Source organism: Urocampus carinirostris, chromosome 20 (assembly GCF_059441175.1).
Source record: "Urocampus carinirostris isolate Australia breed hairy pipefish chromosome 20, RoL_Ucar_1.0, whole genome shotgun sequence".
Classification (NCBI taxonomy): Eukaryota; Metazoa; Chordata; class Actinopteri; order Syngnathiformes; family Syngnathidae; genus Urocampus; species Urocampus carinirostris.
In genome coordinates, this window is record NC_142368.1 from 3,058,326 (window position 1) to 3,076,835 (window position 18,510).

General features: G+C 42.4%; 1 protein-coding gene and 1 pseudogene across 3 annotated transcripts in view; both read left to right on the forward strand.

Annotated features, from left to right (window-relative positions):
* LOC148346008 (MAM domain-containing glycosylphosphatidylinositol anchor protein 2) overlaps window positions 1-18,510 on the forward strand; it is a 305,624-nt gene that overhangs the window by 31,207 nt on the left and 255,907 nt on the right. The window lies entirely within an intron of this gene.
* LOC148346009 (U2 spliceosomal RNA) lies at window positions 11,086-11,205 on the forward strand (annotated as a pseudogene).

Genomic DNA, 18,510 nt, shown 5'->3' on the forward strand with positions numbered 1-18,510 from the left:
ACAAATACTTCAAACTGAGGCATATTGTTCAAACAGTAAAGTTCTATATAATCCATGATGTACAATTGAACCTTGGACACCAGGGGTCATAAATATGCCACAAATGTCCTGTAAATGGTAGCTTTCACCTCTCTCACCCACACACAAATACCTTGAGATGTTGTACAGTGTTGAATTACTGATGCTCTTAGCACTCTTCTACAAGAGGAACTAGCACAACCCATACTATGCAGTTATTCCATTGAAACCGGGGGTCCAAAATATGCCATAAAGGTTTTCTAAAAGGTATCATCAACTTCCCATCATCTTACACACAAATCTGTCGAGATGGGGGAGCGGTGTGTTTATTACTGACATTCTAAGCACTCTTATAATACGAAGGACTATATTAACCCATACCGCACAGTTAAACCTTTCACACCAGAGGTCATTAATATGCCATAAATATTTTTTAAATGGTAGCTGAAACCTCTCTCATGATTTTTCACACAAATACCTCAAGATATGGCGCAGCATTTAATTACTCAAGTTATAAACACTCTTATAAGAAGAGGAACTTAAATAACCCATAATATGCAGCTAAACCTTTAGTACCTGGGGTCATAAATATAGCATAAATGTACTTTAAATGGTTGCCTAAGCTTGCTCACCACCTCCCACACATATCTCAAAATGCTGCGCACTGTTTAATTAATGAAGTTATAAGCACTCATAAAACATGAGGAACTAAAGCAATCCATACCATGTAGTTAAACCTTTCACACTAGGGGTCATAAACATGCCATAAATGTTCTGTAAATGGTACTCATCTCACAAATACCTCAAAATTACTGAAGTTCTCAGCACTCTTAAAACATGAGGAACTAGCGCAACCCATACCATGAAGTTAAATATTTGACACCAAGGGTCCTAAATATGCCATAAATATTTTCTAAATCAAGTGTCTCAAACTCAATTAACTTAGGGGCCACCCAAACTAAGGTCTGGGTGACGTTGGGCCAAATAAAAAAGTCTTCATAAAAAAATTCCATTGTTCTGAATTATTGTTTTTCAATAAAAAACTCTATAGTGCAGAAAACAGGGTGAAACAAACGGCACCCTACAATTGAACTTTAGAAATTAGAGGTCGTAAATATGCCATAAATTTTCTCTCTCATAACCCCGCACGCGTCAAATACCTGGAAACTTGACGTAGCTATTAATCGCCGCAGTTCGAAGCACGCGTAGACGTGTCAGAGACGATGGCGAGTGTTATAGCACCCGCTAGAGGCTAATGCTAGCCTTCAACCATGTCACTTTAGCCCACACAGTCCCAGTATGTTTGTTTTTTCAATTCCTTGCTCCCTATAGTTTCATGCTCCTATTTTTGGGGTGCGCCTTATAACCCAGACTGTCTTATCGTACAGAAATAGGGTGGAACAAACAGTACCCTACAATTGAACTTTAGAAATTAGAGGTCATAAATATGCCATAAATGTTCTCAAAATAGTCATTTCAACCTCTTTCATAACACCTTGACGTAGCTATTAATCGCCGGAGTTGTAAGCACGCGTAGACGTGTCAGAGACGATGGCGTGTGTTATGGCACCCGCTAGAGGCTAATGCTAACTTTCAACTGTGTCGCTTTAGCCCACACAGTCCCAGTTTGTTAATGTTGTTTCAATTCCTTGCACCCTATAGTTTCATGCTCCTATTTTTGGGGGGTGCGCCTTATAATCCAGAGTTCCTTATAGTGCAGAAAACAGGGTAAAACAAACGGTACCCTACAATTGAACTTAGAGGTCATAAATATGCCATAAATCTTCTCAAAATAGTCATTTCAAGCTCTCTCATAACCCCTTGACGTAGCTATTAATCGCCGGAGTTGTAAGCACGCGTAGACGTGTCAGAGACGATGGCGTGTGTTATGGCACCCGCTAGAGGCTAATGCTAGCCTTCACCCGTGCCACTTTAGCCCACACGGGCCCGCTAAGTGCTTCTTCTGTCGAGTGATGTCTGTTGTCATAGCGACGTCGCCAAACTCCCCCCACCTCCCCCTTCCTCTCCGTGGACCGGGCGGCGCGTGCCGGGGAGAGGCCGTCAACCCAAACGCGAAGCGACTGCAGAAGTGAGAGCGCTTTTGCAGGAGAGCCGATTAAAAACGGGGGCGAAGGGGTCGAGGCGGCGGCAGGCGGGGAAGGAATCAGACGCCGTTTCCTAAAAATGACGGCGGCGCTGAGAGGCAACGGCAATAAGCTGACTTCTTATCTCGGCCGCCGCATAGCGCACCGCTCCACCGGCATGCCGGGAGCCATGGCAACAGCTACTGGAGTTTTTTTTTTTTTTTTTTTTCCAGGACGGTGTCCAACCTGAGCGATTTAGTGGCTTGCCATAGATTGTAATCATTTCAATTTCACCACGGGACCTTTTTTTTATTCCTTACAGGTGTGCATTTTATGATAATTTTTAACTGGACATTATATGACTGTGTTACAGGGGCCATAAATCAGTCTCCCCTTGATCTTTTCATATCATAAAATTTAATTGTCCGCTCCATTTTTTTCCTTGCGTTTTACAGACTGAACGTTTCAGTGTCTTCCATTGCGATATTTTTTATATGCTGACTTTTACACAGGACACGTTTGTGGTGGTCAAACACAGGGTTGAGAGACCGATACCGATACCGATACCGATTATCGGTATTAAGAAAATGTGCGGAAAGACGAAGATTTAGCTTAGACGGAGGCGAGCAATCGTTGTCCCCAGCAATATTATGTGAGTTAAAAAAGGAGTTTTGCACGAAGGGGATTTCTTCTTCTGAGGACGTGCGTGCCAGAGAATATGTCACGGTTGCCATGGCGCCCAATTGGCCCCGCCCCTGCGTTGTCGGATCGGCTTTCCTGCTATTTAAACCCAGTCCTGTCACGCTTCCTTTGTCAGCCCGTCAACAAACTTCTGCCCCGCAAGACGTGGGTTTTGACTCGGTCCTGTTCCTGCTGGTATCCCCTGTCCGGTATTGTTCCCATTTATTTTGTCCTGTTTAATTTCGGTTTCCAGTTTTGTTTCCGTCTGTTTTTGTCCTGTTTATTATTTTCTCTAGTTTTCGTTCCAGTCTAGTTTCTCCTGTTTATTTTCGATATCCCGATTCATTATCTATCCTGTCTGTCCCGTCCTGTCTGGTATCGACCTCATCCGTCAGATATCAACTTGGGTAATTGGAATCCATTTCTGCGGTCTCTGGCTTCCTGTCTTTCCACGCCAGACCACTGCCTAAGCTGCATGACTCCCCATTTTGCGTAAAATAAAGGCTTGTGTGAGAACGTCACGCGTTTGGGTCCCGATCTTGTTCTGGTTCTTGACAGAATAATTGAGACGGAATGCTCTAGTGTCACTTTTTGAAATGATTATAGACACAATTCATCTATGAGTGCATTATGTATCTATAAATATAAGACACGTGAATGAATAGATCCCGTCGAAAGAGGAGGAGACGTGATTTTACACACATGCTTGCGGTTTCAGTTAATGTAGGGTGAAAATGGTGAAAGTAAGAAAAGGACCGTTTCAAAAACAGTCCAAACGCCAACCCAAACACCAAAATAGATGAAAAGGAAGAGATTATTCCAGTCACGTATTTGCATGTAACACCCAAGCAGCATGACAGTAGTTTTGTGGCGTCAGCAAATACGACATTTTTAAATTTTGGACAGCACCTTTAAATCCACTGTGTAATCAATTGACTACTAGGGAACTAGATGACATAGTAATAGGCATGGAGTTTTTCCTCATCACACTATTTTTTTTGCGGTACCACATAAATGTATTTTGGGCTGAACTCTTTCCCATAATGCCCCATTTCTTTAACTTAGACTTGAAATGGTTCTATTTTTCAGGCTTTTCTGCATTTGCAAGATGGATATGTCATCCATGAGGTGCATAGATGACATAGTTCTAGTATCTCCTATATTGGTGCCCGACTAGGGTCCGTATCCCGATAAAGAAGTATTTTTCGAAACATAAAAGCCGGTGATAAATGGCCCACAATTTTCCTTCCCGCAATGGGTTTCAAAAGCCCACAATAGAGAGCTAACATTCGATAATATTTTTCAACAGAACGGACCGAAACAAGGAAAGACAAAAGCCCGCAGAGACGTTTTTATTCCCCTTTTGAGTTTCTCCGAAGCGGCGACAGAAAATGACGACGGCCTTCTTGAGTTCCTCAAACGGACCGCTTCGCCATTGTAAGCATTCGAGGTTGCCGCTAAGCACATCTAAACAGGTTTCCAATTGACCCGAGTATAAAAGTATCAAACTTTTCATCGCTATAGGAGATAATAGGGCACCAACACACAATCTAAAACATTTTTACCAGATCCATTAGCAGTCTTTTAGGTGTTTTATTTTGATAACGGGGATGAAAAAAAACCGGTTTTCATTTAACCACAAAACATTATGTTTAAATGTTTGAGTCAGTCAATGACTTATTCACCAAGGCATCACTTTTTGGGAAATTGAGCACTACAGTGGAACCTCGGTTCTCGACCATAAACCGATTTGTTCCATCACCGAAATCATTTTTCCCATTAAAAATAATGTAAATCGTTTTAATCCGTTCCAACACCCTCAATGTTTACCTTGAATGTTTAACGTAAACATAAAGCCAACCCAGGCTAATCGTACGTTCGCGTTATCGTAATCTTCCGTACGAAAGATTACGCTAACATGAACGTGTAAAAATAAAAAAAAGGATAAAGAAAAGAATTATGAATAGGATTTCTTACCTTTGTGGTGGTCAGCAGAAGGCGCAGGTGGACGGTGGGGAGAGGGATGGAAGAGGAAGGAAAATTATTGTTTGTTCAAGATAAAAGAATGTAGTATTATTTTTTTTAGTTCCCTAGCTTCTTTGCGCTTCATACCTTGCCTGTTAAAAAATATCCAACGATCCATTATCCTCGATTGGATACTACTGCTAGCGAGGGGCCGGCAGAGCGCAACTTTGTCAGGCTTTGCGGTTCTTTTTTGCTGTTCTCTCCACGCCCCAAAAAGGGAATTGCACTCGTGTGGCCACGATCCATTATTCTTGATCCTATATTGCTGCGGGTGGGGACGGGAAACAGTGCATTTGTGTCAGACCTTACGTCTCTTTTTTTGCCATTCCTTATCAATAAAGGGAAATGCTCTCGTCCAGCGTGAATCAATTATCCCTAATCTCATATTGTTGTGAATGAGAAGCGATAAGAGGCGCTTTTGTCGAGAGTTGCCGATTCAGGCCTGCCTAAAATGTAATGCACGGTTGTGGCACTCGTGCACCCACAATCCATTATCCTCCATCCCATATTGCTGCAAGTGCAAGGCATTTAAGTCAGAAGACATGCCATTCTGGCCTACCGAAAATGAAATACCCGTGATCCATTATTCCCAGTCGACTACTGCTGAAAGCTGGGGCTGAGAAGAAAAATTTGTGTCATGCATTGGAGCTCCCTTTTGCACCAGCTTTCCATTATTCCCAGTCAACTGTTGTTGAGAGAGAGCAAACTTGTGTCACGCTTTGCAGCCTTTTTTTTTACATGTTTCCCCCTCTAATCTATCTATCTAGACATCTATCTATCTATCTATCTATCTAGACATCTATCTATCTATCTATCTATCTATCTATCTATCTATCTATCTAGACATCTATCTAGACATCTATCTAGACATCTATCTAGACATCTATCTAGACATCTATCTAGACATCTATCTATCTAGACATCTGTCTGTCTGTCTGTCTGTCTGTCTGTCTGTCTGTCTGTCTGTCTGTCTCTATATTAACCGCCATAATCAATGGATTAGTAACCTCGCTATCCCTAACTCCCAGTTTGATATTCTCATGGTGTCCCTCTTACAACAACACACACAGGGCACGTTGCACTTTCGGGCTGCATATGGGGCATTTTCAAGAAAATCAGATACTGTAATTTCTGCACTATAAAGCACACTGGATTTTAAGGAGCACACCGCAAAAATAGTCTTTTAGGATATCTATCTTTATATACAAGAAGTATTAAAATCAAATTAATGTAAGAGCTAGTTGCATGAAAAAATACATACATTTAAATCAAAGTACTTCCTTTCATAGAACATACATTCACTTTATGAACAAATAATAGTCCAACATAAGAGGTCACCCCAAAACCTCTGTTTCTCAAAGGCTGAACAGTTACCGTATGTAATATCATTTCATTGTAAGTATGCATTCGCAATAGTATCCACCGTATGTTGCGGTATGCACTGGACTATAAGGCTCACATTTAAATTTCTGGCCGATTTAGTTTTTTTTTTAAAAGTGCGCTTTATAGTGAAATTACGGTACCTTTACTTGCGCCTTATAGTTGTGAAAATACGGTATGCAAGGTAGGAGTTGAGCTGTCATTTTTCCTCTGTCCTTAATCAGAGTGATCAGTGGCAAGGCCGAGCCAAGGCGCCACTTTCTCCTCGTTCTAAACGGCGTCTGGATTGTGCCAAATTACGGGTCAATAGTCAATCCGCGGCAGATTACGTAGTTACGGCTTTACCGTCTTTTATCAGAAGAAGGTACTGATTTGAGGTTCAACGCTGTAAAAGCAGGCTCCGTGACCTGTAATTTACAGGTGTCGTTCTCTCTCTCTCTCTCTCTTTCCGTTTCACTAGCGGAGGATGCCTTTGCGAGGCGCAACTCATTTCTAACAGTGCCATGGAAAAAGCATTGTGTCCTATTATAATCCTCCCTTTTCTTCTTGGATCTGTCTAGTTCTAGTTTGGCTCGTTTCTCCTCCCAGGGCTTTGGGAATACCCTAAATATATATACCGCAAATTCCGGACTATACTACTTTTTTCCCAAAACTTTCAACCCTGCGGCTTATTCAGTGACGCGGCCAATTTATGTAATTTTTTCTAACGGCCGCCAGCGGCGCTCGAGTACAAAAGGAAAGATTTAGACCGGTGGAATAGATGCCCTGAGGAAGACTGCAATTTCTCGGTTTGTGCATAAATTAAATTACCGTAATTTTTACAAGTACGGTATGTTTTTTTAACAGACCTGTTTACTGTGTTGCGAGCGTGTTGCGAGCGTGTTGCTACCATTAACTGCCCTGTCACAGGCACCGTTTGGGATGAAAGTTATATTATTATTATTAAAGCGTTGAAAACTCGGTGTACCGTCTTTCTTTGTAAATATGTGTAACCATGTATAATCTGTATTTGCAACTGTATATTTTTGTAATGTATTTATTTGTATTTATTTTAGACACTTATTCTGATATGTTTTGCACGGGCGAATGAAAAAGAAGGGGCGGAACAAACGCGGGGTGACAGGAAGTGGGGTAAAGGTGAGACCTGTTTGTGGACGCGGCGGACAATATCGGAAATATATTTTTCACACTCTTACCTTTGGAAATATACATTTTTTTTCCTTAGCTTACTTTCAACGGGACCCGGACTCTTTAATGAAGGACATTCAGTTTCAATCGCGGGACTTAAAGTCGGGTTTGGGTTAATTTAGTGTTTGAGTTACATTTTTTTAATGTGGGCGCATGCGGCTTATATACAGGTGCGTTTTGTGTAAGTACAAAATCGGTTTCCCTCTTAAAATGTGGTAGGTGCGGCTTATAATCAGGTGCGCTCAATAGTCCGGAATTTACGGTACATCAAAAATTCTGACCGGATCGGGAATCGTGTGCGATAGCTTTTGTTAGCGAGTGCGGTTACCACGGCGATGTAATCGTCAAACTAACAAAGATGTTTTCCCATCCGGAACGAATGGACGCGTTCAATTTCAATGGGGAAGCTTGGTCACCATAGGAAGTTCCCAGATGTGGCCCAAGTGAGTCAATGACCGACATGTTAATGTCCATGAGCTAAAGGCATGCTAACGAGTGGATGCTAAAGGCTACATGCTAACGAGTCATGCCAATAGCTTCATGCTATCGAGTAAATGCTAAAGGCTACATGCTAACGAGTCATGCCAATGGCTTCATGCTATCAAGTAGATGCTAATGAGTCATGCTGAAGGCGATATGCTAATGAGACATGCTAATGGATTCATGCTAACAAGCCTCGCTAAGGGCTACTTGCAAACAAGTAGCTGCTAAATAGTCATGCTAATTTCTACATGCTAGCAGACCCATGGTAATGAATAGATGATAATGGTTACATTTTAACAAGTGATGTAAAAGGCTACATGCTAACGAGAAATGCCAATGCTTGCCATGCGAATGAGTAGATGCTGACAAGTACATGCTAACAAGTCATGCGGACCAGTACGTGCTAATAAGTCATGTGGACGAGTACATGCTAACTAGTCGTGCTAATGGCTATATGCTAAAGGCTACAAGCTAACGGGTCATGCTAATGGCTCCATTCTAACGATTTATGCTAAAGTATGCATGCTAAAAGATAGATGCTGACGCCTACTCGCTAGAGCCCATCCCCAATTCTCACAATTGCCGAGGGAATTGTCTAGTTTTAATCATTATCACAACTAATTTATATTTATCGAAGAACCCATAAGGCAGAAGGGGGCAAGCATGCAGTCCGCAGGTCGGATCAAGTCCGCCAAGGGTTTAAATCCGGCCTGCGAGACGACTTGGAGAGAAGCACCGGAGAAAAATCTGCTGCGATTTGGAGTTAATGTTGCCCAATATATCCCAAATCAACCTGAGCTGTGTTTTTTTCTTTATCCCTTTCTTTCCTTCCTTCTCTCTTTCTTTCCTTATATTTTTCTTCTTTTTTTGTCTTTTTCTTTTTTCCCATCTCTATCTTCTTGTTCTCTCTTTCTTTTCTTTTTTTCTCACTATTATTTCCTTTTTTGTTTTTCTTTCTTTCTCTCTCTTTCTCTCTTTTTGTCTCTCTTCATCTATTCTTTTCTTTGTTGCTCCTTCTTTCCATTTGTTTATCTCTTCCTCTTCTCTCTCTTTCTTTTTCAGCTTTTCTGTCCCTTTCTCTATTTTGTGGTCTTTCTCTCCTTATTCTCTGTTTATCTTTCTCTTTCTTTCATTCTCTTACATTCTTTTTCTCTTTTTTTCTCTATCTTATTTTTATCTCTACTTATCTCTCTGTTTTTCCTTTCTCTCTTTTTATTTCTCTTTTTCTCTTTCTTTTTTCCATCATTCATTCTTTCACTCTTTCCTGTGCACTTTTTCGTTCACTCTTGTTTTCTTTCTACTCTATAGCATATGAATAACCTATACTTTTCTTGGACAATATCTGTGTATCATTTGTGATTGCAACATCCTTTGCTGTCTGGTAATCCTGAAAGGGGGATGCCACTCCTCAAGGTTTCTTCATTTTCCTCATGTTGAGGTTTTTGAGTTTTTTCTTGCCCTCATGTTGGTTCCAGATCAGGGGATGGTGTAATAATAGTCTAAAAAATTAGTCTGTGTAATATCCTGTGAAGCCCTTTGAGACTCTTTGTGATTAAGGGCTATACAAATAAAAATGACTTGACTTTCTATCTTTTTATCTTTCTTTTTTTTCTCTCTTTCTTTGTTTCTTTTATTCACTCTTTGTTTTTTTTCATTCTTTCATTCATTCATTTATCTATTGGTCCAGCCGAAGGTTTCACGATGCGGGGTATGAAAACACCTCGATCCCCACTTTGCCGACACCATCTTGAGGGCATCTCCCGATTCATTAACGATGCCCTCCGAAGAGACGAGAGGCGGAACGACGTTTCCACATTTCTACCCGAAGCCGCGTTCCCACGCAAATATTCCGGCGCTCTGCCCGCTTTCCAAGCTGTGAGAGGCCTCCTGCAGTGGGCGCCGCCCGCGTGTGTTTATGTGCCTTCTTTCTCCACTCGTGGCTTTCGGGGACGCTAGCGAGGTAATTGGATGTGCGACGCCCGCCGAAAATCCCCTTTCGCCCCTGGCCCGGCGCTCTTTCAATCCCAGCATGCCTCTGCGCGAAAAGCGCGACCCAGAGGAAGGCTTATTTCGTTTTTTTTTCAAACCCGCGCACATCAAACGCTCCCCGGTGGAGGGAAAACCCGTCGGCACATCGTGACACCGGGATGTGGCACGCTAGCTTGAATGATGCGCTAATGCTCGTGCTGTCAGCAGGTCATGAGTAAGCCTTGAGTATTAAGGTTAGCAGTTAGCCGAAAGAGTCGACTCCGTACTTGTGTCAAATTGAAGATATTCGTTGGTTGAAATGAGTTGCATCGTTAGCCAACTGCTCGCTTGAATCATTGTAGGGCGGAAAAGGCATTTTTTGTTTTATTGAAATATGAACGCTCCTTCCCCCGAGATACCGGATTATAAGCCGCTACTTTTTTCCCAAATGTTCAGCCCTGCGGCTTATTCAGTGAAGCGGCCAATTTATGTCATTTTTCTAACAGCCACCAGCGGCGCTGGAGTATTAAAGGTAAGATTAAGACCAGTAGAATATGTGCGCCAAGAAAGACTGCAACCTCTAAGTTAAGTTAAGGTACGTTCCGATAATGAGGAAGACGCCCTTGATGGCGATAGTTATGAGGAGGAAGTTGAGGACGATTTTCCGTGAATTTTACAATTACGGGATGCTTTTTTTTGACAGACGCATTTGATGCATTGCGAGTGTGATCCTACTAGCGTGTTGGTACCTTTCAAAGGCACGGTTTGGGATGAAAGTTATATTATTATTATTATTAAAGCTTTGAAAACTCTCGGTGTACCGTCTTTCTTCGTCAATATGTGTAACCATGTATAATATGTATTTGCAACCGTATATTTTTGTAATGTATTTATTTTAGAGATTTAGTCTGTTATGTGTTCTACGGACGAATCAAAAAGAAGAGGCGGAGCTAACGCAGGCTGATGGGAATTGGGGTAAAGCTGAGTTACCGGTAGATCTGTCTGTTGTCGCAGCGGACAACGGTGGATATACATTTTTCCCACCCTTAACTTTGGAAATATACATTTTGTTTTCTTGGATTACTTTCAACAGGACCCGGACTTTACAAGTCTGCATCATACGTTAATTACGGGTATCATTGTGGTTCTAGAATTGTGTTCTATCCATGTAGTTAGGTGTATCGACAAGTGTCGAATCATGAGATTCTAGATATGTCGGCATGTATATTTATAAGTGTCAGCAGGACCTTCTAAAAGTATCGGTTACAGCATTGCTGTAAGTTTGATTTTTGCAATTCGGAGATGGAATATGAGCTTGCTCTGTCCACTCCATGCATCGGCCCGGTATTGCAGTACCTCCGGGAACGGTGCATTCGCAATGATCGCTGCATGGCTCTGTGGCTAGGACCTTGACTCGGCCTCTTGGCTGAGAGCAAGTGTCTCGGCCCCTTGGCTTTGCAGCGTATAATGATTTGACCGATAACGAATAACGGATAATTGATAAAGAATATAGAACAATAAACCTTACAAAATCCTTTTTTATTGATAGGAGTTACAAATCATTGAGTTGGGGTGAAGGGGACACTTCAATTGCTTTCCATGGTAAAAACTAAATGCATCTCCTGGAAGTGGAATTATGCCCGTAGGAAACCCATACTGCCACAGGGAGAACATGCGATCCCTGGATGGGGAGGCTGCAGTACATAGAATGAAACCCATCGGCATGTCCCCCCTTTATTGATGCTAGTTGTGTCAGTAAGTTTGAACGTTAGCAGGAGGCTGAGTAAGTTGAATTGTTTAGGGCTGCAACAACCCATCGATATGATCGATTATTCCAAGCATTGGCAACAGCACATGTACAGTATTTGCACATAAAGGTCCGGCTGAGTAGTGAAGTGTGTTGTGCTGTGGTTCAGGAAACGGACCAGGAAGCAGGAAGTTGGAACTCATAAGCGTAGACGATCTGTCGCTTTAATTAGGAAATAAAAGTTGTCCAACACACAAACGGACCAAAGACAATACAAAACCGGTTTAAAGGCAATCAAAATTACAAACTAGGTATTACTCAGATCAAACAGGCATGAACAGGTCTTCAACAAGGTAAAGCAATGGTCTGGCAACAGGCATTCCCAAAAGGAGCGTTTAAGTACTCCACAAGCAATCAGTTCAATGCGTCTCAGCCGGTGTCAAGCTGGGTGCCATGACAACCGTGCAGGACATAACACTGTGGCTCACAGCCTATAAGTTATTGTCCTGCAGTTAGATGGTTGGCGCAGATGTTTCCGTACGGCTCTCCCGATGGAAGCAGTATGAGCAGTCTGTGGCTCTTCTCTTGACTCCTCTGTCATACCACACCGTCATGTTGAGGCGAAGGTTCTTGATTCTTGCTCTTTAAAAGTTGAGGAGCAGCCAAGGGGAGAGACCATCCCGTTTGAGTTTCCTGAGGAAGAAGATTCTTTGCTGAGCGTTTTTCACTTAAGGGCTAGTGTTGGTAGACCAGGAGAGATCTGATGTGATGTGGAAGTCCATTAGCTCCAACACCTCTCCATCCAGGGTGTGGTCAGTCTTTTTGGACCTTCTGAAGTCCATGATGACCTCCTTAATCTTCTCAGTGTTTAGCACTTGGTTGTTTGTTGAACTACCACCACGAGAGCTGGTGTATCTCCTCTCTGTATTGGGTCCCACCACTGTCGTGTCTTCCACGAATCTCACGACTGTATCAGTGGGAAGGGTGGCACCACAGTCCTGAGTAAAGAGGTGAAGAGTTCTGGGCTGAGCACACACCCGTGTGGCATGCCTGTGCTGCGTACCAGTGAGGAGGATATTGTCCTCTATATTCTAGTATTGTCGATTCCTAGCTGGCTCAAGTAGTCAGGAATCCAGTTGATACTCTCTGAAAAATAATATTTGACATTTTGAAAGTATCGTAAATTCCGGACTATAGAGCGCACCTGATTATAAGCCGCACCCACCACATTTTAAGAGGATAACTTACACAAGGCGCACCTGTATATAAGCTGCATGCGCCCACATTAAAACATGTAACACAATCACAAGTTTAACCCAAACCCGACTTTGAGTTCCGCGACTGTAACTGAATATAAAGTACACAGTTTAAAAATCTCAGCCGGCAAAATGAACGGAAATGATACCGGTACTTAAGGTTTGATGCAGACCTGCAAAGTCCGGGTCCCGTTGAAAATAATCCAAGGAAAAAAAATGTATATTTCCAAAGGTAAGGGTGGGAAAAATATATATCCACTATTGTCCGCTGCGTCCACAAACACATCTCACCTTTACTCCACTTCCCGTCAGCCCCCGTTTCGCCCCTTCTTTTTAAATCGCCCGTGGAAAACATATCAGAATAAGTCTCTAAAATAAATACATTACAAAAATATAAAGTTGCAAATACATATTATACATGGTTACACATATTTACAAAGAAAGACGGTACACCGAGAGTTTTCAAAGCTTTAATAATAATACTGTATTATAACTTTCATCCCAAACCGTGTCCGTGAAGGGTAGCAAAACGCTACTAGCAACACGCTCGCAACGCAGTAAACGGGTCTGTTAAAAAAACATACCGTACTTGTAGTAATCACGGTAAACCGTCCTCATCCTCCTCCTTATAACTGACGGCAGCAAAGTCGTCTCCCCCAGTATGGGAAACAGACTATGTCATATGGGCGTCGTCCCACGCTCCCTTATTCAAAAACACGCTAGCAACACGCTTGCAAAGTAAAGTTTGCCTGCAGTAGCTCTGTTTCCTTCTTTATTGGACTGCTCGATTGCATTTAGCTTGAAAGCTGCGTCACGTGCCTTTCTTTTTGCAATTTGCATGGTGCGGATATTTCTACGCTAATTTAATTTGTGCACAAGCTAAGAAGTTGCAGTCTTACTCGCCGCATATATTCCAGCGGTCTAAATATTACCTTTTGTACTCGAGCGCCGCTGGCAGCCGTTATCAAAATTACATAAATTGGCCGCATTACTGAATAAGCCGCAGGGTTGAACGTTTGGGAAAAAAGTAGCGGCTTATAGTCCGGAATTTACGGTAGTTACAGCCATGTATGCTTCTGTTCTGTGGCAGATATACCAAGATTTATGCGAATATGCAAATGCTCCAAAAAGCCGCGATCGGGACACACATTCCCATAAATTGGAGTTACTCGCAGGAAGCACTCGGTCAGCGCCAATGTCATCGATGCGTTATTTACGAGCGGGATTAAGTGGCTCGCCTCGTAATGAATAAAATGGATTTCTCCCGGCCTAGCATACAAACAAGCCATTTGTCCTTTATGATATTTGCCTGCGGGATCATTACAAATAAGCGAGTGGCCAGAGTGGGCGGGAGCTTAAAGCTAACCAACCTTTGGAAAGTTAGCTCACAAACACGCCGCGGACCCGTTTGACCTTCACACGGCGGGCCCCGCGCTTAATAAAGAAATCCATCAGGCCGCCTGCACGGCGCCGCGGCTTAATGTAGCGTTGAGCGTCCCAGTGCGGCTCAGTCGCCCGCGCTCGCTCGTATTTGTCTCAGGGAATTAAGCGGCTAAAATGCAAAGAGCGCCGGCGCGGGGAGTGCCGGAGAAGTAATGATGACGGACGACCCTGACAATCTTCGCCAACGTCTTCAGTATGGTGGCTTCGGGACGCACCTCTGACGTTTTTAAACGGATGACGGGAGAATATGACTTTGGTTTTGGACTCGTTTTGTACAGTAGACCCCCGGGATACCACGTGAATACATTCTGAGTTGCCATATAGATGGCAGTGGGGCGGCAGTAGCTCAGGAGGTAGAGCGCTCGTCTAGGGATCCCAGTTCGAATCCCGGCTCGTCCGTGTTACATGTCGAAGTGTCCTTGGGTAAGACACTGAACCCCTAAAACCCCCAATAAGCAGGTTAGCGCCTTACATGGCTGCAAGGCCGCTATTGGGAAATGTGGAGCACATTGTAAAGCGCTTTGGGAAGTCATTGACTTGAAAAGCGCTAAATAAATGCAGATCATTTCATTTAATTTCATATAGCAGGGGATAAATAACCTAGCTCTTATGATGTTCATTTTGTAGTTCAACAAACACTAAGGAGAGAAGACATCAATGTTTTTTGAACAAGGGAGAAAAATATCCAGCCTGTTCTCATAGTCCCCTCAAAGCCCTCTTTTTTAAGAATCTCTAGGTGACATCAAGGAGATCCACCCTAAATCCGTGGAATTCAAGGATCATTGAGATCATGGGTGGACACCAAACACAATAATGCAAACGGTGACCACAATAGAACCCTGGCATTACAAGAATTCTTTATCACAAGCGTTCAATAACGATCAAAATAGAACAACCTTGGTGTTGTAAGCATCGTTCATTGCAAGTGTACAATAACCAAAATAGAACAACTCTGGCTTCCCCTTCGGTCCCTTTCCTCGCATGGTTAGTCTGTGCCTTGCCGTAACAACATCCGTTTTTTTCTTCTTTATCTTGTTTTTATTTTATTGTATCCGATTTGTGTTTCTGTGTATGCGGGGGAAGGGGAAGGGATTGTATCCTTGTTTTTGACAATGAATGATTTTATCCAACACTTTAAGTTGCAATTTGTTTCCTTAAAAGTGCAAATCAATTAACTCGATTAAAAGCTTTTTTTCGTTGCAAGAGTTCAACAATCAAAATAAAACAACCATGGCTTTACTTCTGTTCTTAATGCAAGCATTTAATAATCAAAATGGAACAACTCTGACATTATGAGCTCTCTTCATTGCAAGCGTTCAACTATCAAAAAAAAAAAACCCTGACACAATCGTTTTTAATCGCAAGCATTCAAAACTCAAAAAGGAACAACCGTGGGATTAAAAGCATTTTCTATGGTGATTGTTTCAAGAACAAAAATACAACCTTGGCATTTTAAGTATTTTTCATTGCAAGTATTCAATAATTGAAATGGAACAATCCTAGCGTAATCAGTCATCAATCAGAACAACTCCGGTATTATAAGTGTTTATCATTGCAAGCATTTAATAATCAAAATAGATGAAAGTAAGTTATTAATAATGATCGCAATAGAATAAACCATTGCATTAAGTTTTTTGTTTTAAGCATTAAATTAAAATAGAGCAACCCTGGATTTATAAGCAATCTTCATTGCACATGTTTAGAAATAAAAAAAACACAATCCTGGCATTTTGTGTCACGAGGCGTGGTGGAGTGGAAGGGGTGACCGGACCAGAACGGAGGCAGGAGGCAGGAAGGAAGAACTCAATTGCGTGACGATCCATAAGTTTTATTTAACAAAATAAAAGTTGTCCAAAACTCTGGGACATGACAAAACAAACAGTTGTTTCTTCCAATTAAACTAAACAGGACAAGGCATAACAGAACGGACAATGTTTAAAACTAAAACAGGACAAGGCATAACAGACCGGGGAATGTGTAATGAGCCAGCGCCCGCCAAACCCACAACCCAGCCTTAAGTAGCAGACCAGCAATCAGCTGATCTGCTACAGCTTGAGTTCGGGGGCGCGGCAGACTGGTCGCCACGGCGACCGTGACATTTTGAGCATTCCTAATTGCAAGTGTTCAATCATCAAATAGAACAACCCTGGCCTTATTATCATTGTAAGTGCTTAATGATGATCAAAATAGAACTCTTGCATTATAGCCATTTTTCATTGCAATTGTTCAATAATCAAAATGGAACAAGCCTGGCATTAAATGCATTATTTTTAACAAATTTTCAATACTCCAAATAGGCAAACCTTAGCATTGTATGTATCATTGATTGCAAGTGTCCAGGAATCTAAATTAACCATCCTTGGCATTTTAAACATTCTTACTTGCAAGTGTTCATTGATGAAAATATATATTATATCAAATGTGTAATAAATATAAAATGATCCATTTATGGAAAATTTCTATTTTACCAGAAAAATGTACACTTATATTGGATACATTTGGAAGGATATACACTGCTTGCGATAGGTCAGTGTCGATTCCAGATAATCGAATACAGAATTGCTGTATAGGAATTTTCAGGTTCATAGTTCCTTATGTATTAATTTGTTATTGCTACTTTCAGGTTTGAAAGAAGCAATTTAAGACCCCCAGGGCGTGTTACCAGACAAATTTATTAGAACAATTTGTTCAAGACGATCCATTGATCCATCCGCCGACGAACCCTAACATCAGACCGATGTTATTTCTTCCTATCTGCGTTTTCTTCTTCTTTATTCTCCCACAGACACCAGCTGCGCTCGAAGCCGGCTCTTCTCGTATTCCCTTTGCAGGATTCATCCGAATTCTCTCCGATTTTCTCCTATATTAAAACCCCGATCGCGAGCCAGGAAGCGTCCATGAAATATGCATGCACTGTGAGAAGGAGGCGACAAGACGGCAGCTTGTAAGCCGCCGTTCTCGGATCAGTAATCCAACAAGTTCGCGTAGGGCTCCTCGGGGTCTTTCGTAAAAGCGGGGCCCCGTGTCGGGAGTTTTTGGCCTCCGTCTTCCCGGCAGCTTCTTAATTGTCTCGCGTTCACACCCAAATGAATACAAGCCTTTCTTCGGGAAAATGACGCTTTGAGTGTCGCAAATTAATATAAACAAACACAGCCTGGGGTTAAACGACGGTCCTCAGTGAGTCTCATACTAAGTGTACAGTGAGAACGTTACTTAGTTATCAAGAAAAGAGGGTGGACGATACTGGGAATTTCGGTATCATTCCGATCCAATTACGGAGTTCGTACAGGTGCTCGAAATCCCCGAAAACGCTTGAATTTTAATGTGTTTTTAAAGGATTGATAAGTGCTTAAAGTTTTGGGTAAGATGCTTGAATTTGTTGCCATCTGTTTCAAATAGTCTGATTGAAAACGACGCCGACACTGCTCTCTAGTGGCTTCACTTTGCTATTGCATTTCTGATTAACTGTAGCTGGCATTAATTTGTACGGCGTCTATGCCACTTACGGGTCGTGCCCCAGGAGACCGGTGCATGCTACACGTTAACAGGAGTTTTTTTTTCATATGTGTATATGTCAGAACCAGAACAGACGGAGGACCCAGACGCGTAACGTTTTCACACAAGCTTTATTTTACGGGAATGGGGCAATCATGCGGGTGACCACAAACGCCAGTGATTCAGCTGGGTGAGACAGAGAAGTCAGGCGTGGAAAAACAGTAAGTCAGAGGCAGACAAAATCAAAACCGGACAAGACAGAAGGGATCCATACCAGATACAGGATACACGATACCGGACAGGACGGAACAGACGAGATTGATACCTGACACTGGATACACGAGAAAGATACCAGACAGGACGGGACAGACGAGATCAATACTGGATACTGGAGCAAGATACCAGACAGGACGGGACAGACGAGATCAATACTGGATACTGGAGCAAGATACCAGACAGGGTGGGACAGACGGGATTGATACTGGATACTGGAGCAAGATACTGGACAGGGCAGGACGGACAGAATCTATACCGGATACTGGATACACAAGCAAGATACCAGACAGGACGGGACGGACGGGATCAATACTGGATACACAAGCAAGATACCGGACAGGACGAGACAGACATGATCGATACTGGATAGTGGAGACTGGAGCAAGGTACCAGACAAGACAAGACAGACGGGATCAATATCGGATACTGGAGACTGGAGCAAGATACCGGACAAGACAAGACAGAC